Source organism: Tenrec ecaudatus, chromosome 3, assembly GCF_050624435.1.
Source record: "Tenrec ecaudatus isolate mTenEca1 chromosome 3, mTenEca1.hap1, whole genome shotgun sequence".
NCBI lineage: Eukaryota > Metazoa > Chordata > Mammalia > Afrosoricida > Tenrecidae > Tenrec > Tenrec ecaudatus.
The window spans coordinates 118,783,256-118,809,606 of NC_134532.1; the positions used below are offsets into that span (position 1 = coordinate 118,783,256).

Below are 26,351 nucleotides of genomic sequence, written 5' to 3' on the forward strand. Positions count from 1 at the left end.
GAGAGCTGCCCCACAGGTTTTGCAAGGCTGTAAATCACTATAGAAGTAGGTTGCCATGTTTTTCTCCTGTGGAGTGACTGATGGGTTGAATCCAACAGGGCTCATTCAGTTAGTGTTGTGAAAAGCAAGGATTATCAATAGTTAATTATAATTGCTGTTAGTGCTGCAAAGGAAATAATAATTATAATGAGAGAATGCAGTGATTTAGCAGGCACATAATAAATGTTAGGTGGACTAAGAGATAAAACAAATTCTATTAATTATTAATATATACATGCAATAGAAGTTAGTTAATTTGTGGCTATTATGTGATGGATCCCCAAAGTGAGTCCATTTAAGCAACTTTTTTTCATAATTAAGTGCTGAGGGTGAAAAGTCATCCGTGAATGAGTTGTATATATGTCCCTCTTCCTCCAGAGAGGACTTGGGAAGGGAGCTCATTCGCTGTTTTCTTTTTTTGTCTCTCTTCATAGGAAGATCATAGTTAACTAGTACAATAATTTTTTTTTCAAAATAAGAGACTTTAGTCATAAATGAGTAGCAAATAAAATTAACACATAAATGAACTGAGCGAGAGTTCCCTGGGGTTTATAGAATGGAAAACTAAGTGTAGGACATTTCCTGGGATCAATTATATACTGAGTTAAGAAATATTAAAGACCCCGAACTGGCACATAGATGGTAATTGGGACAAAGCCATGAATATGATTGCATGTGGTATTATTAATGATTGAAAATGTTAGTTGGTGTTTCCAAGGCTCAGAGCATCTAAGTGACAATGTTTCTGTTTTCCAGTTCATAAACTATTAAATTCTCACTTTGAAATTTAAAAGAAATTGCCATTTGGCTTGCTACTCATGTAAGTAGGTACTTACTTATATATAAATGATTTTTCTTAGGCAAAATTAACAACTAGATGTAGTTGCTAACCTAGAGCGACCCAATGAACAAAAACATTTCCTGGCCCTGCACCATCCTTACGATGGTTCTTAGGTTTGATCCCATTGTTGAGCCTAGAGAGAGCGCAACCTCACTGAAAACCACTTATCTTAATACACAAAGTGGATAATTTGCCCACAGATGATCAAGAACGTTTTCATGTGATGATGTCAGTAAGAAGTTTAAGCTGAAAAATTTTCCATCACTCAAAAGGCAAGCTTAGACTTTAGGAATATATATATATTATAAATATATAGTAATTAGTAAGTATGTAAGCATGCAAAGTGATTGCATAGTGTTCTCATTCATTTCAATTAAGTGAAACGCAATGGATGGGGTCGATTTTTCAGAGATTTTGCATTGCTTTTGAACTTAAATGACTCGTATGTTGTTGTTAAGTGTAGGGTAGAGCTGGCCCTGTGCCTTTCTGAGACTGAACCTCTTTAAGGGAATGGCAAGCCCGTCTTTTGCCCACATGAGGGAAAGCTAGCCTTTATTCTCTAAAGCAATGCTGTCAAAGACCTTTACCAAAGGATCAATCTCCCCTGCCTCTTAAAATGGAATAAAAATAAGTCCACCTGCCCCCCACCCAAAAAAGGCATAACCTCTAAATCTAAAGACATTGTGCTTCTGAATGTATGAATCGGATTTGTGGTGAGCTCGGACAGCAGATACTGAGAGCAGATTGTCTGGGGTGAAGAGACACAGCACTGTGAATGGGCAGAACCCCGGTGGTGGAGTGGGCCACATGCTGAGCTAACTGTGGTTGGTTCCAACCCACCAGTTGCTCCCAGGACAAAGAAAAGAGGTAAGGTTTGGGAAAACCAAAGGCACACGTATACTCTGTCTTACAGTGTCACTGTGATTTGGACAAGACCTCTCTACAGTGTCGAAAAGTAAAACTGTTATTTTGAGGTCTAAGGTGTGCGGACTCAGACCATGGTGCTTTCGATTGCTTCCTTTGTGTGTGAAAGTTGGACACTGAATAAAGAGCGAAGGAAAATGGCTGCCTTGGAATTATAGTGCTGGCGGAGAATATTGAAAGTAGCACAAACTGCCAAGAGAACCAGCACCTCTGTCTCAGATGAAGGGTGGCAGGACATCGTGTTGGTAAAGTAGAGGGCAGTGAAAAAGAGGAAGGCTGTTGACAAGATGGGTGGACACAGTGGCTGCATCCGTGGGCTTACACATAAGCACCATCGTGAGGATGGCATGGCGCCAGGCAGTGTTTGGTTCTGTTGAACATGGGTCGCTATGAGTCAGAACTGACTCAACGGCACCTAACAACAGCAACATGCATTGAATTCACTTGATGACAGTGGGTTCTTGGTGGATCTATGCAGTGGAAAGAGCTGCCCTTTGGGATTATTAGCTAGAGGATGCTTACTTAACCCTTCAAGCAACTTTTAAAAATCGAACCATGAAAATGGCACAACGTGGATCTGGCTTCCGCGAGTAAAAGTGTAAGTCAGTTGTAATGATGCAAATCCTCATGGGTTCCCAATCTCAACATGTTTGCACTGTGATGTCACCTCTCACTGTGGCATCCCCTCTTCCGTGAGCCAGGCACCATTGCTAAATTTGGACACATAAATATAAATGAAGAGCCAGTCTCCTTCAGGGATTCATTTTGTTCTCTCTAAAACTTGTTCAAGCATGCAATAGAATTTCTGAGAGACTGTGGGTATGTGTTACCGCACACCGAGAGAACATCCTGGCGCTCGCTAATGGAGCAAAGCCTTTGCTTTTACTCTAACCCTCCTAGCAGGACATGTGCACTCTAACACGTTGAAAGGCAGGGCTGTGTGTTGTCTTCAAGAAAGTCCCAAACACATCGTGTCATTCTAACTGCACCGAGAAAGAAGAGGGGCTCCTGTTCATTTCTATTTTGGGGAAGCAATCCTTCACTCCGGGAACGGGGCTGCGTCAGTGTTCTTTACGCATCAACCTGCCACCCTTTGAATTGACCAACCGCAGAAACAAAGGAAATATGTTGTCCCTCTCCTTGTGTTCATACACGTATGTGGAATGTATCATTTGGCCAGGCTGCTGTAGAATTGGTTATTTCTTACCTCATTGTACTCAGCAAGTACTCAAGGAGCACCACCTAATGTGTTTCAGCTATGTTGCCGGGCCTGGAGGGAGAGCGGGGAAACAGACACTTTGCCATCTCCCTCTGAGAGCTTACTCAAGCTAAAGATCCACTTGGGAAGTGAAATATTTAAGCAAGTGATTGCAATAAAATGTGACAAAGACTCAGGAAAATAAAAGGTCAAAGAAGCGCAGAGAAGGAACATTCTGGAAAGAGTCTTAGAGAAGGTGATGTATGTGTCATGAAGCCCAAGTAGAATTCACTCAGGCAAGATAGCAACGAGGCAGAAAGAGAACAATATATGAAAACCCAGGTACATGAGGGACTACGATGTGTTTGTGGAAATTTCTCACGATTCCATGTGACCAGGTTTATGTTGAATTGAAGTATTTGCAGTGAATAGTTGCTAGGCACTCTGGCGGTGTAGTGGAGATGAGTTGGGCTGTGATCTGTGAAGTCCACTGTTTGAGACCAGCAACTGCTCCTCAGGAGAAAGACGGGGCTTTCTACTCCTGTAAACAGAATCTCTTGGAAAATCCCAGGGATGGCCTTATAGGGTAGCGATGAGTTGGCATCAACTAGATGGCAGTGACTTTGAGTTTCAGTAATTGATCTTGCAAAAACTCTGTCCTGCGATCCCTGGTAAGTTTTCCCACCTTCTAAATCTAAAGACATTGTGTTTCCGAATCTATGAATAGGATCTATGGTGTGGTTTTTTTATTATTATTTATCACTAAGTCCATATTTTCCAACTACTGATCCTTTCTCTTTGTTTCCAACTTTGCACTCCAATCACTAGAAATTATCAATGCATCTCGATCAATTTTAGACTGCAGACATTGCTAAAAGTCTTTGGCATTAATGGTGCATAGATATGAATAATAAGCATATTAATACATCTTCCTAGTAGGCATATACATTGTGTCTTATGTCTAAAATTATACTTCAGGATAGACCAGGGAAATCACCTTTTGGAGAGAAATGTGAAAATGATATGGTGGCCATATCTGACCTTGGACTACGTTAGGGAGAGGGAGCCTCTATCTCAACACCAGCCCAAGTACGATTTCTCCAAGGCAGAGATCGGACATACCACTATCCTCCATCTTTTTTTTTTTAAACCTTATTGTGACATTGACTGCTCCGCCCACAGCATTCGACCTCTTTGCTAGGCTCACAAATCCATGACCACACAGACCTCACAGACAATATTCACAGCTATAGTGGTTTATTAGGGAAATTACAGGTTCCAAGTCAGGCTCCTAAAGTGCTAGGGCTACAGCCTTTGGTCCATAGCAGCAGCTCTCCTTAGCCCCCGCTGTCCCCCGCTGGTCCTCAGCCTTTCAGCCGCAGGGCCCCATGGCTCTGCCTTGTTCTCCAGGCAGAAAACCTCCCTCCTCTCCTGCTTCACAGTCTCTGGGCTCAGCGCGACAGCTCCTCTGCTCTGGTCCCTGTGGTCTCCGTGTGACCTGGCCGCTTCAGCCTCTCTAACTCTCTGGGATGCGCTCTTCGACAGTCCTGGGAATTCTCTCTGTTCTCGCCTCTGAGATGATTCCTTTATACGCGGAGGCGTGGCAATTCATGCTGCACCCCCTGTTTGCATAGTCCCACCCAGTCATTTGTGGGCATTACAGAGACAGGGACAGAAGAGCCATATTAAGAAATGTCACTTCACCACAAATGTGATGCCATTTCAGTTTAATTCTTGGCACAGTAGGCCATATGGCCAATACCAATCCAGTTCAACTCACTAACGCATAGGACATTGACTTTGACGCATTCCATATTGTTGACGGTCTTTCTCTTTTTGGCTGCTCCACACCTTTACCAAGCATGATGTCCTTCTCTAGGGACTCGTCTCTCTGGACAGCAGGTCCAAATCATGGGAGAGGAAATCTCACTATTTTTGCTTCTAAGGAGCATTCTGGCTGTACTTAATCCAAGACAACTTTGTTCTTTTCCCAGTCCATGGTACTATGTACCAGTATCTGTAGACAGATATGAAAATAAATCTAGATATTGTGCATGTTTGTGTGCTATGCACACAGGCAAGCATGCATACATTCACATGTGTACACATTTGGAAACCATAACACTCTGTTAGAAATGAATACAACCTAGATGTTGGTTTGTAAAAACCCCTTCTCTTAAAAGGAATCAAGGCCCTTTGGAGAAATGACTGATTCCTGCACCGGAGCCTAGACTGTCTTGCTGTGACAAGAAGTAAGGAGGTGCTTGAGTGATGGGGACATGTCAGTGGAAGCCAGCCTCACAGGGCTTTCACTGACCACATTTGAAGGAATAAATCACTGAATGTAATAGAAATCCCTAAGTTTACATAGATTTAAATAAGTAAATGGGGAAGGAGGAGAAGTTAGTCCTTACAGTAAGATGTCAATTAATAAATGTAAAAGAAATGACAGACCTAGAAAAAAAGCATCATTTGCCAGTTACCATAGTAATAAGTAATTTAGATAAGAAATATGATTGGATACTAAAACTAGAGGATTAAAAACAGCACGAAGGATGGAATATTTATATAGTCTCAAAGCATCTCTTAAGAAAACATTAATTCTGAAGAAGGGAAAAAGCACAGTGATAAGAGTAGCTGTTGTTACTTGGGTAGGTGATGAATATTATCGCCATCATAGCAGGCGGGAAACAGCGTGCCTACCTGATGTGCCACAAGGACCCGGCATCATCTCATGCCAGCCAGTGCCATCAAGTGGATTCTGATTTAGGATGGCTCCGTGTGCGTCACGTGTGCGCCATAGCATTTTCAATTATGGATATTTCAGAAGTGGATATCTAGGAGTTACTCCTGAGGAGCATCTGGTGGACTTGAACCATGAACCTTTCATTTAGCACTCAAATGTGTTAACTGTTTGCACCACCCCAACACTTCCACTTCTGTGATCTCAAAAAAAGAAAGCAACAACTCACTGCCATCAAGGTGATTCTGATTCATAGGGACCTGTAGGACAGGGTAAAAATACCCCTATAGGACAGGGTAGAAATACCTCTGTGGGTTTCTGAGACTGTTACAGGAGGAGACAGCCGTCTCTTTCTCCCTCAGAGCAGTTGGTGGTTTCGAACTGCTGACCTTGTTGTTAGCCACCCAACTTACCACCCCCTATGCCTCCAAGGCTCCACTTCTGTGGAAGTCCTGCCCAAAGATCATAAGCCATTATCTAATCAGGAGGAGACATCAGACATAATCAAACTGTGGCATATTACCTAAAATCTTCAAATTTAATTAATCTTAAAAAATGTCAAGGAAAAGTCTGTGCAACTACTCCACATTCAAAGAGATTAGGTGACAACTGGGCACAATGAGTGACCCTAAATGGCTGTTCTTTGCTAAACAGTGCCATTGGGATAATTAACAATGTTGACTCTGGTCTCTGGGTGAAGTTCTTTGTTCTATGTTGGCAAATTTTCTCTTAAGTTTAAAAGTAGTATGAAATAAAGCACTAACACGATCTTGATGGGACAAGACTGGTGGTGAGGAATGATTGATCCACTCAATAGGGTAAGATTTCTAAGAGTAGAGGAGAGGGTGGCACCTACCACCTGAGGGGATGGATTCCCTCCAGGATGAGGAACTGTAGCCATCGCGGTAAAAGAAGAAAGACCATGAACGCTGAGGATGGAGGATATTTTAAGGTCTCTAATCTAAGTGCACCCACAGTGTATTTTCATTCAGTAGGGACTGCAAAGTGTCCTTTTAGTAGGATTTAAAGAGGAGAGAGTGCACCTAGGGAAGGAAGTTTAGGTAGTTGGTTATATAACTCATTCCCTGGGGACTAGGATGCAGTATTGTCTGCTGAGGGAATGGGGGTGTTAGAGATTTATGGGAAATGAATGTAGTCACTGCGGAGAAAAGGTGACATAAACACGCCAACAACCCCAAATGCAATACTATGGGCCAATTCTGATTCAGAGCAACTCACAGGGTTTCTGAGACGTTAGTCTTTATGGGAGCAGATGCCCTCAGGTGAGTTTCAGCCGAGGACCTTGTGGTTAGCGGTCAAATACTTACTTGACATCACCACCAGACTTCCTTAGAGAAAGGGCTAGAAAAGATTGATGCCAGACTCTAGGATTGTCGGCAGCAGTGAAGACCCAGGTGAGGTTGAAGCAATGAATCTCTTAGATGCGAGCCAAGATTCCTTTATTCTGAATGAAGGATGGATTTCTGATTGTGATGCATTAAGTTGGTCTGGTGAATGGTGTTTTTCAAGATATTAGAGCTGTGTAATATGATTTGACCTTGTTTTCTGGGCCTTCTGCATACCTGGGAACCCTAGTGGCATAGTGGGTTATGCACTGAGTTGCCAGCTATGCTGACCATCCTGGACCCTTCAAAACACACCCATCAGCTGCTCTATGGGAGAAAGATGAGGTTTTCTACTCATGTAAAGAGTTACAGTCTTGTAAACCCACAGGGACAGTTCTACCCTGTCCTATAGGGTCTAATCTAATGGCAGTTTTCTTGGGTTTATTTTATAGACCTATATATATATTAATTAAATTCCTTGTGAAACTAGGGTCTTTCTAATTTGTTTCTGAATCTGTGAGTTTAATGCTGTGGTTTTGAAATGTCTTTATCATCTCCAAAATGAAATCGGGGCAATAATTCTATATTATGTGAAAGTCTTAAGCAACAGTTTTATTTAGCTACCAAAGCATTTTAATCAGTTTGGTGTATTGCTTCTTAGAAGGTTCAGAAGAGTCACAAGGGAAATTGAAGGAAGCAAGACAGAGAAATAAGATTTAACTTGAAGGACAGCTAAGGGAATGTCTGATTGTTAAAGTTGTCCCTCCAGTCACCTATGTTGCAGTGGAAGCGAAGTGTGAAGTGAGCTTAAAGTGGGCAGGTGCAACTAAAGTTATGGGAGAGGATCTCTAATGGTGGATGTTGTTTTTATAAGAATGGGTAAAGAATTTATGTCAGAATTTCATTTGCAGTGGCAACTCTGAAGTGGTATTTCTGGCAAAAGACTGGCATGGTCAGAAGCTCTGGTAGGATAAACATGGGGATGCTAACTGCAAGTCAGCAGTTCAAACGGACCAGCCACTCCTTGGAAGAAAGTTGAGTCGTGTCGGTTCTCGTAAAGATTCGCAATGTTAAATTTTGGAAACCATGGGTATGCTTCCTGTGAGTTGGAATCCGCTTGATGGCAGTCGGGTGTTTGGTTGTTGGTTTTGGAACGGGGCTGGTTGAGTGGGATTCAATGGTAGTTTGAGCTGTTCAACAACTCGGTGGCAAGGAAAACAGGACAAGGTTAAGAATATCACTTCTTTGCATGTTTGGAAGCAATCCATGTGGCTTCTAAAATTTAGATAAGAAATATCAGCTAGCCAAATTGGAAGGGAGACAGATAAAACACGAGTTTCCTTTGGGTTCCATTCAGCAAAGTTCTTCCAGGAAATTCAATTTCTGGAGGATTGTAGATTTCTTGATCTTCTCAAGTGCTCATGACTTAACAGCCGGCACGACAGTTCACGGCCATTATTATCTGGGTGTGGGCAGCAGTCTCCGGGTCGTTTTTCTCCTTAGACATTCTTTGATGGACATGTGGCAGGATAGGATTTTTTCAATGGTGGAATGGAACATGCATACAGAAAAGTACACCAGATGTGACAACTTTAATGAATTATGATGGAGCACATACTCATAGATCCGTTATCCGAGTTCAGAGATAGAACATAGATGACCACAAGGAAATCTGTGCCATCGAGTCAATTCCAACCCATGGTGGCCCGTGGGTTACAGAGCAGCCCTGCTGCACAGAATCGCCTCGGTTGTCGTCTCTGTGGAAGTCGGTCACTAACCCCTTCTTCTCCGGAGCTGCTGGATGAGTTCAAAGCACAAACCGTCAGGTTAGCAGCCAATTGCAAACTGTTTTCCCTACCCAGCAGGGACCTAGAGCATTGCCGGAATCTCGGACTACCACCCCCCACCCTGACCCCCACCACACCCCTGCCTTCCCCAGAGCTACCCTGTCCTCCTTTCCAAAGACCCACTTCTCTTGACTTTTAACACCGCAGTTACTTTTTCCTGGTTTGGAACCTTCTGTATTCAATGTCTAGGCTTTTGTGCCTGGCTAATGTGGATCAGCGTTATGTTTGTGACGTTTAGGTGTGTTACGGTCTATAGCTGTAGGCTTGTTTATTTACACTGTCCTTTAACACTTCGTTGGGTTACAGGCTGTGCTGTTGAGGGAGTTTCCAGGTATGACTATTCCAAGTAATGTTGTTATGAACACTCTTAATAGGACACTTGGAGCATAACGCACCTCCAACAACCTTTCTGCAGGCCGTGGAATTGCTGGGTCACCGAGTATTCTCAGATTACACTTTTACAGATAAGACGAAGTTGTTTTCCAAAGTAACTTTATAAGCGCCGCCTTTGCTTCATCACGCAGCAGTACTTGTCTTGCGTCAGACTGGACTTTACACACGGACTCTCGTCAACATTCCTCCTTATCTCACCTCTGTTGGCCTCACCTATGGTTTGGTCTCATGTTATTGCTGCCTCGGGCCTACATGACGCAAAAATATTTCCTCTTTTTTTTAAGCATCTCGTTGAAATCCATCTCGCTTCAGCCTTCCTCTGTTCTCTCGTGCCTCTTTTCCAGTGAGATGAGAAACATTTTGAGCTTCTTAGGTACTGCCTCTGCCACGTGACAACGCACAGCTGACACCGGCAGGAGCAGCACGGGATTCTGGGTGCGGGCTGAGCAGGAGTGTGGTTGGTGGCTGTCTTTGAGTTGACCCTGACCTTATGCACAACAGAATGAAGCGTTTCCTGGTCCTGCATGGCCCTCACAATTGCCAGGTTGTTTGAGCCTATCTTTCTGGTAGTGTGCGGGGCGCTCCCTGGGGGCCCGCCCTCACCCTTGATGAGCAGGATTGTTCTCTTAATTTTGAGCAACTTTTCATTGGCAGTTAGGTAGGGGTTTGCATTTCAGACAACACATTTTGGATTCAACAACTTAACCTACTTATCAAACCTCAACCCCGCTTGGCTTTCGCTTGGAAAGTGCTATCTTCGCCTTCACCCACGCTGTCGCTATGGGACTGCTCCCTCTCGATGACAGGTCCGAAGCGAGACAGTGGGACAATGTTCTTTTGTGATTCATGAGCTTTTCAAAAATAATATCTTCTGTTATTTTTGGTGAAAGTGCACACAGTAAATTAGGTACCCCTGTGACAGTTTGTATGCATATTGCTCAGCGACATTGGTTAGACTTTTTGCAAAACCTTTTTATTAGGAGCTAATATAGATGTCATACCATTCCATAGTTCAGTTACATCAAGCAGCATTGTACAATTGCTACCACAATCAGTTTCAAAATACTCTCTTTCTTCATGAATTCCTTATCTCCCCTTTACCTTCCACCCTCCCCCGCTGTGCCCCCTCTCCCCCAGAAGCCCTTCTTCTTCGTGCTGTCTCTATAGGCTCCGCAGTCCTGGGTTTCCTATACCGAAACACAGGTAACCACATAACAAAAATTCAAGGGTGTTACCCCCAATGATAAAGTACATCTGAGATAAACCCCAATATGCAAGCCCAAACTAATGACAAATCACAGAAAATATTGAAAACCAGATTAGGCCCAACGTGTGTAGGGAGGACCAAGGAATCAGGGTTTAACCTTGAAGTCAGGTGTATCATTTTGGTCTCCGATAGTCACCTCTCCAATGCACTCTGGTTTATGATTTTGTTCCCGTCTCTCCAGTCTGAATAGAGGGAAACCACCATTCTCATTCTTCTTGTTCCATTTCCATCCATTTAGTCCCCCTTTCCGTCTTTATTTTCTCATTTTTGCTTTAGTGTAAATGTTGGCGGCTTGATCTCACGTAGATGATTTCTTTTTTTATTACTAAATCATTTTATTCGGGCTCATACAACTCTTATCACAATCCATACATACATCAATTGAGCAAAGCACCCTTATACATTCGTTGCCCTCTTCATTCTCGAAATTCGCCTTCCACTTGGGTTCCTAGAATTAGCTCGGTTTCCTTTTTTCCCCCGTTCCCCTCCATCCCCGCTCACCCCTTCCCCCTGTTCCCTTAATAGTTTATAAATAATTATTTTATCCTATCTTACACTGCCCGGCGTCTCCCCTTACCCACCTTCCCATTGCCCATCTCCCAGAGAGGAGGTTACACATAGATCCTCAAGACCGGTTCTCCCTTTCTACACCCCCTTCCCTCCTGGTGTCGCCACTCTCACCGCTGGTCCTGAGGGGTTCATCCATCCTAGATTCCCTGTGTTTCCAGATTCCTACTGCACCGCTGTACATCCTCTGGTCTAACCAGGTCCGCAAGGCAGAACTGGGGTCATGATGATTGGGAGGGGAGGAAGCGTTCAGGAACTAGAGGAAGGTTTTGAGTTTCATTGTTACTACACTGAACCCTGAGTGACTCATCTCCTCCCCACTACCCCTCTGCAAGGGATGTCCAGCTGTCTACAGATGGGCATTGGGTCCCCATCACACGCTCCCCTCATTCACGAGATGATTTCTAAGAATAGCTCAGTGGCACAGAACTCACTGGTGATATTGTTTATTTTATCATCCAATCTGTTATTTAGCGGAAAAGTGTTTCTGGGGGCGACAGTGTATTTCAGAGTGATAGTGGAGGGTGGAGGTGTCCCTCTAATTTCTCCTGGTTGAAGAAGTCTGACTTTGACAGAGAGTTTGCATTTCCTTGCCGCCCACATCCCCACTCCCCGTTCTGTCTGGACCCAGTCAGTATGTCCTGGTGAAAGCGACCAGCGGTGGCAGCCAGGCTCTGGTTTGTCCAGTCTCGGGGTGGAGCGTGTGATTCAGGGAAGTCCTGAGGGCTCGGTGCTTACGGGGTGGGCTACTCACGGCAAAGAAAGATGAGCCTTTCTCCTCCAGGAGTGTTAGGGTCCGAATCCCACAGGGCCACTTCTCCTTTGGTCCGTAGAGTCGCTGTGGGTTGGTCGGAACCGACTTGATGGCAGCGAGTTGAGTTAATTAGTCCTTTCAAGTAGTTCCTGTTTTGAGTATTTGCTTTCCTTCTTTCGTTTTGGCGCCAGAGGAATAGAGAACAATAGGGATCTCATAGATGGTCCCATATAAATCCCCCATGCTACTCACCAAAGTAGAATACAGAACACAAACTTTACGAGCAATGCTGTGCAAGTTGACCAAGTTGTCCCATGCGCTGATGGCCCTAAGCCTTCAGATCCAGTAAAGCGATCTCTGAGGTAATTGGTTATGTCCAGGAAGTACCTGTAACCGTGCCTTCAGCACGTATTATTATATGTACAGCAATACAGACGCAGCGCACACAAACATAGCCACTCATATGCATGCACACACACTTGTACATGCACATCCCCATCACTAGCATATGTCTTCCTGTACACATTTGAGGGGGCATAAGAAAGCTCACAGAACAAAGAAGTTACAAAAGAAAAAATCCCCATTTTATTGGCACATAATCCACATATCATACAATTCAATAGTTCAATCATGTCAAGAGGAATTGTACAACCATTGCCACAATCAATTTCAGAACATTTTCTTTCTCTTTTTTTTAATGAAAAATTCAAAACCTTCTAATATATATGTACACATCTGCCTATGTAACTGGCTGCATATTTTTGGTTGGTATTGCTGTTGTTGCAGCATTATAGATACTGCAGTGCGTAACCGACCATAGTCCTTATTCCCGTGCACTTCTTGCTGTCCTCGTGGATTGTGTTCAAGCTGTGCACACTTCACCTGCACTCAGCCTTGCCTTTCCCATCACCCAAAATAGCACACGGTTTACCATCTAGAAGGCGACCTCCCCTCTTTCTTCTCCCATCGCTAGTAACCACCAAAGAGCAGGACTCTCCGAATGTGTAATTATTCTTGTCTTTTTACAAATGTGAGATCATGTAATATTGTCCTCTGTGATTGCCTTATTTACTCAGTATCATGCCCTCCACATTAATCCATGTTGTGTTTAAAAAAATAAAATAGTTTTCTTGGCATTTACTTCATATTTCGCACAATTTCATCTTTCAGTCATATGGAGATTTGTGTAATAATCAGCACAATTTCAGAAGATGTTCTTCTTGCACTTACTGTTTCTAGTTTCCTGCTTACCCCTGTACTCCCCTGCCATGCCCCATGGCAATTATCACCCCACTTACTGTGCCCCTTGATCTCCCTGTCCTGGATTTCATAGACCGAGAACCCTACAAAACACCTTTGATCAGGAGGCAAGCAAACAAACTCAAACAATGACTAGACAAAACATAGAAAAACCTCAGTCCAAAAGAAAGCAGAAAATAAAAACGGAAAGAGCTTTAAAGTGGGTCAAAAGGGAGCTCAAATGGTAAGATTTTGCATTTTAATTTAACTACATCTGCCTTAATTGATGTTGCAATGCTCCCTGCCTGATAACAAGCCTCTTCATATCCCTCAACGATGGTCAGAGAGAATTCACTGGAGACTTAAGCCATGTGGTGACCCTGTTGGGCTTTCACTCCCACCTATAGCCTTCTGCAAAGCAGACAGTCGCAATTTAAGTATTATTAAGGAATAATACTATTCCTTTCATTGGATTTGAATTTTAGATTTATAATCCTTGTGTCAAACAGGCTGGTGTGCTTCTTCCATATGGATTCAGTTGACACCTCATTTAGATCGCTGCTTGTTTGAAGAAAAGCTTTCCATGACCCCAGAAGCGATTCTTCTTTATTTTTTGTTTAAATGTGTTTTTTGAGCTTTGAGATAAACTCAAAACGTTTTCTTTTAAGATTAAAAATATCAATTTATTGAGGCTCTTACAGCTTTAAAAAATCATTTTATTAGGGGCTCATACAACTCTTATCACAATCCATACATACATCAATTGTGTAAAGCACATTTGTACATTCATTGCCCTCATTATTCTCAAAATATCTGCTCTCTACCTAAGCCCCTGCCATCAGCTTCTCATTTTTCCCCGCCCTCCCCACTTTCCCTTCCTAATGAACCCTTGATAATTTGTCAATTATTATTTTGTCATATCTTGCCCTGTCCAACGTCTCCGTAGCAATGAAGAAACATACAACTTTCCCCTAGTTCCTAAGTGTTTCTTCCTCCCCACTATCATGATCCCAATTCTACCTTACCAGTCTGGCTAGACCAGAGGATGTACACTGGTACAGATACGAACTGGAAACACAGGGAACCCAGGGCGGATGATCCCTTCAGGACCAGTGGTGAGAGCAGCGATACTGGGAGGGTGGAGGAAGGTGGGTTGGAAAGGGGGAACTGACTACAAGGATCTACATGTGACCTCCTCCCTGGTGGAATGGCCAACACTCTTTCTGATAGCTGGTACCATCTAGTTTCTTCATCACTCTTTGCTATAACATCTATATCTTTTTTTCTTCTTCTTCTTCCCCATTTTAGAACCCTTATTAGATACTCAGCCACTAGTTTTCACTTATACTGACTGTCTGTAGGTTTCTGAAATTGGTGACAGGCACGTAGGTAATCAGTGTATAGAGCTTGTTCGGGGAATATCCATCCTCATCACGTTTCCTGGACAACCACACATGGATACATACGGGACGTTCGTGATTCCTTTGGCACCGGCAGCTTTATTGAACATGCTATCAATTCATACACCTGGTGTTCCGATCTTCTTCATGATAAACCCCCTGATCTCCTTGAGTGCTGGAGGGGTACTTTTCTTGAAGCCCACAGCACAGATACACTTGCGAATGTTGATGGTATATTCTGGTTAGGATCTCGTTGATAGTCCAACGGCCCTTCTTCTCACCACGAGCCATAGTGTCTGGACCAGGATGGAAAGGAAGCGCACAAGGAACTGTTATTGCATCTATGTATTAAATGATCTTCTCACGAGGGTGAGCATCAAGTGGCACGGTCATGCCATAAGAACCAATTGTTCTTGTGAGAGCCTCAGATCCATTTATATCTATGGCTTATTTATGCTTCTGGTTCACTTTAGAGACATCATTACCATTTTATGATAGAGAACATTATAAATCACACCCCTGTGACGTACTGTAATTCTATTGATCGTGCCACTAATTTAGCCAATGGTATAGAATTTAAAGTGATGTCGAAAATAGGAAATTGTACAAATATGGGCCAACTTCAAACAGTAATACAGGAATTTCTGATCAATACAGATTTAACTCTAAAGTTACCACACGGTTTACACAAACAATGGGGTTGGTAGAAGGGCAAAACTTTAAACAACACTCATTCACAAAGGCAGAACCATGCCTACCAGACTAACACATGTTGTAAGAAAGCAAGGAAACTCGCATGTTCATTGTGTCACAGTTTACAATTGAAAGAGGTTGAAAACAGCCAAAGTGCATACGTGTAGAAGAATGGATAAAGAACCTGGTACACACGCAATGGAACACCATGAATCCCTTAAAAACAGTGCTGGGATCATGAAACACCTCGGGACATGGATGGGCCTGGAATTCATTATGCTGAATGAAGTTGGTCAATCACAAAAGGACAAATATTGTATGAGTTAGTTCTCTACTGCAAGGACAAACACCAAGATGAGGGGCATACTTCTGCACTCAGGTCCTGCAATTTCCTAATCTTATCTCCCAAGCACTGAGGCAAAGAGCCTGCTTAGACACCTCCTTTATAAGTATGTATGAGTTGGCATCAGCTCAAAGGAGTGATTTTATTTGTCTTAAAACCCCCTTCGACAGAGACCTTGCCTAAGCTGGGGTCAATCTTTCAAGATGAGAGGAGAGGGAGAAGATTTTTCTTTTGCTGCTATAAAATATTGTACTAACAGCATCCCAAACCAGCAAACACTCCTACAAGAGTGACAAATGAACCTTAGTCTGGAAACTCAAGCCAAGATGGGGAGGAAGGCATGCATATCTCTGAAAAGGCAGTTACATTTCTGTTGGCGGGAAACCTAGTGGAGCAAACACCTATCATTATAATGAGGTAGCAGTGCTTCTATGGAACCCAGGGGGAGAATATGTCTAGTACCATGTTCTAGTTTCTATCCAGCAGCCTTTGCGGACCCAGGCCGTGTGCTATAGAATACTGCAAGCTCAGACGCTGTCCTTGTTGTGGCCCACCACATCTTTCACAAGTGACAGCAGAAGGATCCATTGTGTAAATCCCACGAAGCAAACTTACCTGTAGCCCATTTAAGGAACCAACAGGCTCCTTTGGACTGAAGGCTGAAAGGCCCTCATACGAAAAGAAGCAGGTGACTGCTATCTGAAGGCCATTGGACTTGGATTCGCATCTCTTGCTTTGAGGGTGTCCCCAAATGGTAGTCCCGGACGCCCATTCTTTCTTTGACCACTGTTTCTGAAACCTCCGCAGTGGCCAAGGGTATGATAATGAGTGTGCGGTTCATCTTCACAGTGGGTTTCATTCAGAAAATCACAGTGGGTTTCATTCAGAAAACCAAATTTTATTTCAACTTTATGGAAATAATTCTCTGAACCTTGTGGAATTCAGCCTTTTGGAGGTGTTTCTTCGTGTGAAACGATTTTTTGATATCTGGAAAAAACTTACTCATTCTTTTCCATCTTACCTCATTGCTGGAAAAAACTGCAGAGAGATCTTCCAAGACAAGATGGAATACTCATTCTGAAACCGTGTCAGCCCGTCAATGTCAACGCTGGCAGTGTATGATTCAATGGAACTGTGGCTACCCGGGATCAGCTAAGATGCCACTCTTTGCCGAGTGCAATTTTTCTTTTCTGACTGATCTTGTTTCCTGGAGTTTTAGATGTGGCTAGTCAGACACAAGCATGTTTACAAAGAGCTAGAGTCCTCCTTGAACCACCTCCAGTGACAAATCAAATTTTAACTCTTCTTTGAAGATCCGTGCACAGCAGTGTGGGGAAGACTACTAACCTTGCAATAACCAAAAGTAGGAAAAACGATATTCTGAGGGAGAGTGCCAGTAGAGGCAACAAAAATGCTGGTTTTACATTGCCTGGAGGAATCCTAGTAGCAATGTTTTAATGCCCCAGTCATTTTCATAAAGAACCAGGTATTTGTTCTAAAGCAGTAAATTAAGTAATATCTATATTCCCTATGATTCAGGCATTTTCTGTGATCTTTGCAGAAGAATTTAAAAGTTGACATTTTTACTCAGATATTTGTGAGATGCTCGAATCTAGCTTCGAGGAACAAAGACACAGATCACATTTTTCAGAATTTCCTGTGGATTGCGATTTATAAGACTACCTGTCAAGTTGATCTTTATATTCAATGCCTTTGTTATATACTTGTCTATTTGGCTTCATTTAAAAGGACATTTTAAAGTCAAAATAAATAAATGTTTTTTTTGTCAGCCGTATGAAGCCACATTGACTTATCTTGCTGTGCTCCTTAGTACATATGTGTGTGCGTGTGTATATATATATATATATATATATATATATATAAAATCAAGAATTATTTTGATGATGTTGATAGAGTTTTAGAACTCAAGGTTCAAAAGAAAAAATTATTCATTAGTACAAGAAGCCAATATGTAGTTTTGTTCTGCTTTTTTCAGAGCATGTGAAAAATAAATACATCCATTACTGTCCCTTTTTTTCTGTTAACAGCCCACAGCTTAGCACACTCTACCACCAGGGCTCCTGTACTTCCCCCTTTTTATACTCTCATATTTACTTTAAGGTGTTTTTTTGTTTTATTTTATTTCTGTTTTTAACTGTATGTATAGTTACATACAAAATATAAGAAAAGAAAAATGTTCACTATCTGCATTCTTTTTTCTGGTTATTAGGACTCATCATCCAATGTTATTGTTACTACTGAAACTAATTTTGTCACAGAAGATAGAAATGTTGGATATGCAAGATAGCCCACTTGCTACCGGATGTGAGATAACTATGCTGACATCAACTTCAATGTTAGCTTCTGGTGTGTGTCCTGCAAAGCGCAAGGGAAAAGCAAAGAGAACCCACCTTATATCCTGCTCCACCGGCCCGTTTGTGGGGACCCAGAGCTTCTTTTCTTGGTCTTTCTGCAAGTCAGAGCAGAGCAGTAGGAAAGGGATCACAGCAAAGACAGAAATGCCGCATTGAGTTGCCTCTCAAAATGCATGGGAGTTGACGTGAAGTGATTTCTAAGATATATTTTAGAAATCCATGAACATTACTTGAAAAATCTTTCAGGTAATACATTCCAACATTCAGGTTTTTTTTAAAAAAGTATGAAATCACCCCTCTGAAAGCCCAGTGATTCTCTGACAGCCTTTAAGTGTCTGATTACAAACAGCTGAGAAGTAGCACTTGGCGTATGAACCAGTGACTCATGGCTTTATCATCTGCTTGGTCTGCCAAGGAGAGACATTTGAGAAGTACAGTATTTACTCCTCGGTCACGCACCTCCTGAACTCTGCAGTTAGATAGTCCTAACTCCTGTCTGAAGGAATGAATTCAGCAATCCTGCCCTTTTTAAGTTAAGACTTCTGTTTTGAAAATGAAGTCTTTATGAAGTTAATATGAAAACCTATCTTGTGAGAAGCTGGGAAAAACCTTCAACAACAGATTTTGGAAATTGAAAAAATTTAGATTTAAATTGCTTCATTTATACAATTCGATTCTTAATGGTTTATGCCTTTCTGTTTCATTTCCAATGTAATTTGCTTTGTTGGGTTGTTTTAAAAACTTTGAACTCAGGACAAGGTGATATATTCACTGGTTGTCAATTTGGGTTGCCTAGGGCTCATTTTAAGAAACCTCTTTCAGAGTCCAGTATATTCTCAGAAGTAAAATCTGAGGAGGCTTTGAGCCAGACTGCTGGTGGAAATGGGGAATTACTGATACTAATCATCACCTCACTGCCTTTAACCTGTCAGAGAATGCCCAGAGGGAAAGGACCCACCAAGCTACTGCATCTCAGAGGACATTTTCAGGTGGCTCCAGTTTTACCCATGTCATAAAATGATTATTCCAGGAGTTGGAAGTTAGGGATCGATTTTTTTTCACCAGAAAAGAAAAAGAAGGTGTTGCATTCTATAGTGAATTTTAGATATAACATTAATACCAAACCAAACAAAAACTCACTGCCATCAAGTCAATACTGACTCATAGCCACCCACTGTTACTTTCGAGACCATAACTTTACCAGAATAGAAAGGCCAGCCTTCCTCTGGCAGAGCTGTGGGGTTTTGAATTGCCGGCTGTGCAGATCCCAGCCGGACGTGAAACCACTACGCCATCCGTCCTCCACCTAGTATTAGTGGATGTTAAGAAATCAATGTAAATTCTATTTTCTAGATTAAAAGCAAGATACTACCAACTACCATTGACTTAATCCTGATACATATAGAACAGGGTCTTCCCCCTTTAGGTTTCTGAGACTTTAAATCTTTATGGGAGCAGATGGCCTCTTCTTGCTCTTGTGGGAATGGTTGGTGGGTTCGAACAGCTGACCTTGTGGTTAGCAGTTTATTGGGAACCCTGCTGCTCCATCAGGGCTTCTATTTTCTAGATTAGTGATTCTCAAATTGTTTGGACTCAGGACTCTTTAATGTTATCAAAAATTATGGGGACCCCAAAGTGCTATTGTTTATGTAGGCTATATGTATTGATATTTACTGTAGTAAGATGAAAAATATGAATTTTCAGGAATAAAAAATACATCATAAGTTAGTATAAATGACCTATTTTATAAAAATATATTTTAAAAATAGTGAGACTAATAAGTTTGTTTTACGGGTTTATGAATTTCTTTAATATCTTGCTCAACAGAAAACAGCTGGGTTCTCATCTGCTTCAGCATTCAGTCAATTTGCAATATTTTGTGGTTGAAATATATGAGGACAATGTGCTCTCATACAAATATGAAGTTGGGAGAAGGAAGAATACTTTAGTACTCCTTCAGATAATTATGGAGATTCCACGATACTGCACTAATGCTTAACAAGTGGTTGTTTCGTAAAGGTCAGCTGCAGGGTAGAATCTGAAACCGTATAGATAAACTTGTCATATCCTGTATATTTAAATCCATTGGCCTCCCTTGCACGTTTAATGAATCTTTCACCTGTGTTCGCTATTGTAATATAATGCATTGGTATTTTGGACTGCCAGTTGACTGAGAATTACAGATGTCTCAGGCATTAAACACATAATCATAGAGTGTCTAACTTACAAGTGATATATAACCTCTGCTCGCACTTGAGAAATCTTTTTAAGTACCGAGAAATTCTGAAGTGCTTGGGAGTGGTGCATGCTTTTCTAAATCCTAATATTTGCTTGAAATCTTGAGTATTGTCATTGATCACAGATTTTACCAGTCATTCTCCTTGGAGTGACAAGCCCGTGCATCCACTTTCTAGAAAATACCTACCTGATAGCCATGTCTGAATCACCATAGTCTGTCACCCTCTGTTTCACATAAAAGTGGAGCTTTGGAAACAGAGGGTTGGTAACTCAGAGATGGCCCGGCGCTCTTCCTCAAGACAGCCACCGTGAGTGGTGCTTGGCGTCCTTCCCATTTCGTCCCACAGAGTATTAAGGTGATGTGTATTCCAGGTTGAGATTTAATAACAGTCGTATTTTGACCGCTGTATCAGGGGTCTCTTCAGTGAAGCGGTGTGTTTTGATTTTCCCTGCCAATGAAGTGGATGAAGGGGAAGGGTGTAATGACAACTCACACGATTTGGAGCCAATGCGTTGACTCCGTGAAGACCCAGGCGTCGTTACCCACAACTTCAGGGCCAATGTTAACCTCATTGTTGCAGCAGAGGCTTGACACTCAAAGAAGCGATTTAATTCTCCCAAATGTTTGTGTATTTTGTTGCCATTCGTATAAAGCAGGTCTTCTTTGATGAATTGTCCTGCCGAGAGTGGGCTAATGAAAGCCAATCAGGAGGTCCATCAAACTCTGAAGACTCGCCTATTTGGATAAGTCTTTATATGAGACATGAGAAATCAACCCAGTGTTCGTGTTGCAGGTTAGATCTTTAAGGGGAAAATGGCGCACGCTGTTTTATTTCCATTCAGGAGACCCTGAAAGGTGCTGCGCAGCTAACGTGTGCATTTCTCCAGCCCAGTCAGTGCGATGACTAGTCCTGTAAGATGCGTCAAAGGCAACAGCAGATGGCTTTTGAAGAGCTTCTCATGTTTACTTCTCAAATATGTAATTCCTTTTCTTTGCATCCCTGTGATTGTTCTCAAAAAGACAACACAAGTTAAGTTGCACTATAAATACTACTCAGAATTGTTCTGTTGCATAAGACACAATAAGGTAAATTTTTAATACTGATAAAGCTGAGGGAAAGAAAGATGACTTGCATCATAATTTCATTTCTTATTTATCACTTCATCTACTTTCTTAGGAGTAGATTCTTTCTTTCCATGAGTGAGGATCCGCTGAAATGTCTGTTTCATTTTTCTGATTCTTTCTTCAGAATTTTAGAATGTTAAATTCAGAGTGTTTTCAGTAAAATTATAATTTGCAGTATGCCTTGAGCAATGTCCTAGAATTTAAAAATGTTTAAAGCTATCTATGAAGGATCACCTTCACAACACCCTAAGTGAGACAGGTGAGTTTACGATGGAGTGCCCAACCCAGAACTTCCCGCTTCCCCCCAAAGCTATGCATTTAAATGTTTTTTAAATTTTAAATACTTTTATTAGGAGCTCTTACAGATATTATAACAATTCTTAATTCTTTTTTTTTCTTTTTTATTTTTTTATTTTATTTTAACAATTTATTGGGGCTCATACAATTCTTATCACAGTTCATACATATACATACATCAATTGTATAAAGCACATCTGTACAGTCTTTGCCCTAAGAATTTAAAATTTTTAAACAGTCTTTTAAAAAATCTCTTTAAATGTTTTAAGGGCTCATACAACTCTTAATCACAATCCATACATACATCAATTGTGTAAAGCACATCTGTATATTCATTGCCCTCATCATTTTCAAAACATTTGCTCTCCACTTAAGCCTTTGCATCAGGCCCTCTTTTTTTTCCCCTCCCTCCCTACTACCCCCTCCCTTATGAGCCCTTGATAAGTTATAAATTATTATTTTGTCATATCTTGTCCTATCTGACATCTCCCTTCACCCCCTTTTCTGCTTTCCATCCCCCAGGGAGGAGGTCACATGTAGATCCTTGTAATTGGTTCCCTCTTTCCAACCCAATCTCCCTCTACCCTCCCAGTATCACCACTCATACCCCTGGTCCTGAAGGTATCATCCACCCTGGATTCCCTGTGCCTCCAGCTCCTATCTGCACCAGTGCACATCCTCTGCTCTTTCCAGACTTGCAAGGTAGAATTCGGATCATGGTAGTGGGGGGTGAGGGGGCGCGAGGAAGTATTTAGGAACTAGAGGAAAGCTGTATTCTTCATTGGTGCTACATCGCACCCTGACTGACTCATCTCCTCCCCTATCCCCCTCTGTGAGGGAATCTCCAGTGGCCGACAAATGGGCTTTGGGTTTCCATTCTGCACTTCCCCCTTCATTCACTATGGTAAGAATTTTCTGTTCTGATGATGCCTTATACCTGATCGCTTTGACACCTCATTATCACACAGGCTGGGGTGCTTTTTATAAGATCGCTGAGGACAAACGGGTGCATAAGCAAATGTGGCGAAGAAAGCTGATGGCTATCAAAAGAGATAGCGTCTGGGGTCTTAAAGGCTTGAAGACCCGTTTTCTTCGCCACATTTAAACAAAACAATCTTATCACCTTTAAAGTACTCTCTATTACACTTAAGACATTTGTCAAATCTGTGAGTCCATTCTTGGAAACAATTTCCAAAGTCATCTGTTTAGATGACTGACAGCACCTCCCTTGTTTTTCTTTACCTCTTCTACATTATCACATTGCTGTCCTTTCATGTCCCTCTGCATTCTCAGAAACAAAAATAGATCACACAGAGCAAGGTCAGGTGAGTAAAGTACATGGGGCAAGAGAGGCATGCTGGGTTTTTTTTTCTCCAAAACTGGTGCACTGAGATGGCTGGGTGAGCAGGTGCATTGATGGTGGCAAAACCAGTCCCCTGTCTGCCACAAATCAGGCTTTTTTTTTTTTTTTGGTCACACACTGTTAAGCAATCTTTTCAGAACCTCTAAATAGAGAGCTTAACTAACAGTCTTACCTGGTAGAACAAACTCCAAATGCTCTATCCCCTCGCAACAACAACAATAACAACAAAACCCAAGTAAACATCATCTTAATCTTTAATTTCACTTGACGAGCTTTCTTTGGGTGAGGTGAGAATGGCGTCTTCCACTGGCTTGATTGAGTTTGCTTTTGGGAACTTAAGAATAGCATCTTGTCTCACCAGCAATGAACTTGTGAAAATGGCTGGGTTGTTTCAGAGTTGTTCTTTCAAAGAATGGCTTGTTTCCACGCAATGCTCCTTTTCCTGGTCAGTCAGAACCTGAGGCACAAGTTTCTCAGCGACCCTTCTCATTCCCAAAATTCCCTTACAATTCACTGAGTTGAGCTCCAAGGGACTCCAGCTCTAAGGTAACGCCCATCTCTTCACTCGCGCATCATCAGTCTTTGAGCAAAAGTGCATGCATTTTGTTGACATTGTTTTCCGTTTGGGAAGTTGGAGGACGTCCAGAAAGAGGTTTGTCATCAATCAACAGTTCACCTTTTTTGAAATGAGAAAACCACTTGTACACTGGAGTTGTTCCCATAGCACTGTCCTTGTAAGCTCTGTTCAACATCACAACAGTTTCTGCAGCACTTTTCCTGAGCAGGAAACAAAATTTCACAGCTGCATGCTGTTCTCTTAAATCACCCATCACAAAAAATGAGTTTTGAACAAAACTGCTTTTATGCAAAAAATTCACTGTGACCAGAAAGAACATTTCCAGGTGACGTCCCTGGATGCACTAACTCAGAGTGAGTTGTTCGATGCTTGCCTGGCAGGAAAAATGTGTGCTATGAAAGCGCCTCTCAGCGGAGCCTTTTCCCGTTTACTGGTGTGTGTGTGTGTGTGTGTGTGTGTGTATGTGTGTGTGTGTGAGGGTGGGGGTACCCCCTCGTATGTTAATGACAGGGGAATAATTTAGAAGAGCAGAGTACAACCTAAAGAATGTATCACTGTCACGGAATTGTTCATGTACAAATTGTTGAATGGACACATGTCCTGCAATGGGTATTTTCAACAACAACAAAAATTAAAACAAGTACAATTAAAACTTTAAATTATTATTAGTTTGTATTTTAAAAGGTTATTGTGAAGCCAAAGGCACTTAGTCCTTTTGTGTTTCTATGCAGTTTGCAAGGAGGCATTCAAAATAATAATTCATTGAACAGTAACGAGATTATAGAATTGAATCAGTGACTGAGTTTGTGGATGGAATTACACAGATTATAGCGGGAACAACTGACGCCATATGTAAGAGCGCCATAAACCTTTGGAGAACAAGCTGAGTAAATTTCTGAAAGCTCACCTTTTTGTACCCTACGTCTCAACCTTCGAAGCAGAATGCCAGAATACACATGCACACATACCACTAGTTGCCAGAATGATGATGTCATCACGTAAGCTGTAGCCTCGGAACATTGCATTTGACCCCAGAGAGCAGCTATGAAAACAGTTTTGTACTCGAGGACCTACTGAATGCGAATTAGTGATGCCCCGCAGACCCCAGTGCACACTCTAGGTACTCCTGCTCCTGTCCACGGGTCTTGAATCTCACCTGTGAACCTCACTGTCATTCTGTACATTTTGAAACTGTCAAGGAGGTGTGGCAATGCATGGTCAAGATCCTCCTCATCCTCCTCTGACTTCTATAGTTGATTCTGATATACAGTCATATAAATAAGGGCAAGTGGGAGAAAGTGGAAGAATAGGTGTACTTCGTGGATGTAAGCAGATAAATGTATCAGCATTCATTTTTCATTAGAGAAGTATGCAGTCTGGGCTCAAGGTTAGACTTTATGGGTGTAAGACCTCTTCACTCATTCCTTGATCTAATTTCCAGCCAGGGAGAGTGGAAGTTTTGACAAAATTGTTTCATTTTCTTCATTCAGGGTCTTGTTGACTATACCCAACAGCGGGGAGGCTTGATGATAAAGTCACAGGTCCAAAGGTCTCAGCTTCCACCCTTGGAGCCATGATAGCACAGGTGAACATGCTCTTATTCCATCTTCCTCCAATTGGGATGCCACAGACACATCGATCCCAATCCAAGATTTCTGTGAGCATCAAGTTTAATGTGATAATTAGTCAGGATTAAATTACCCATTTAACAGAGTGGCTTTACCGGGATGTATTAGTAAAATTGGAGAGTTGTTTAATTATGAATTGCCCTGTGCTGTATTTCACTGATCTTAAGAGGTACATTTTAACATCTCTGAAATGAGAAGCAAAGGTGTTTCCATTTAATTGGTGGTGTTTTCCTCCTTTTGGGGGAAATAATTTTCCCTCTAGTTTTGAAACGCTATCTTCAAATGTGTTTTTAAAAAATGTAAGTACAAATGTCTTTCATGAGGAAGCTGACTCTGGGATACAAAAAACATGTTCCCCAGCTCGACTCCCCCAAATATATATGTTAGACCTAGGGCACTGCTTGCAACTAATGGGAAATGATTGCCTGGTTATCTCCCTGAAGACTCGAGCCAACTTGAGCAAGCAGACACCATTGTTTCTTCCGAAATAGGTGGGGCTCACTCCCTGCTGTTCGGAACAGTGGATTGCTTCCCCTGAAAGCTTAGGCTAAGTCTCTACCAGGGTTAGGTCACCATCATGAATTTAGGATCTGCCCATCTTGTCATATGTATATCCTTAATCGCTCCTCTTCCTATGTATGTGTACCCTTCAATTGTCCCCCTCCCATTGCTGTAATACCTATAGTCCAACCTCTTCCTGGCGTATGTCTTTACCTGTAATTAGGGGGCTTGCACAGCCCCCCAAAGATATATAAGCCTTGGTTAGCAATAAATCGCTCTCTCTCTCTCCTGCCCTGGACCACCAAGAGGAGCTGAGGTGAGCATGCTACTATGAAATGTGTCTGAGTAATTTATTTTACTCTCTCCTATCGCTCTTACTCTCTATGACTTTATTATAATCTTTATATATCTCAACCGTACAGCTGCACTTATTGAACCCGTGATTAGTTGTGGGGGGGCTGGGTACTCCCACAGCTGACCACATAATTTACTCTTCTCTGGTTTCTGTCAAGAGCCCTTGTGGTGTTACATGTTGAGCTGCTAACTGCAAGGTCAGCGATTTGAACAGCCACCCCCAGGACCACAGATGAAGCCGTCTGCTCCTGTAAAGCTCTCTAGCCACCTTGGAAGCCCCAGGGAGCAGTTCTGTTCT

General features: G+C 42.1%; 1 protein-coding gene across 1 annotated transcript in view; it reads left to right on the forward strand.

The window, feature by feature from the left end:
- The window catches only part of MANBA (mannosidase beta), a 150,840-nt gene that overhangs the window by 64,264 nt on the left and 60,225 nt on the right, over positions 1–26,351 (forward strand). The window lies entirely within an intron of this gene.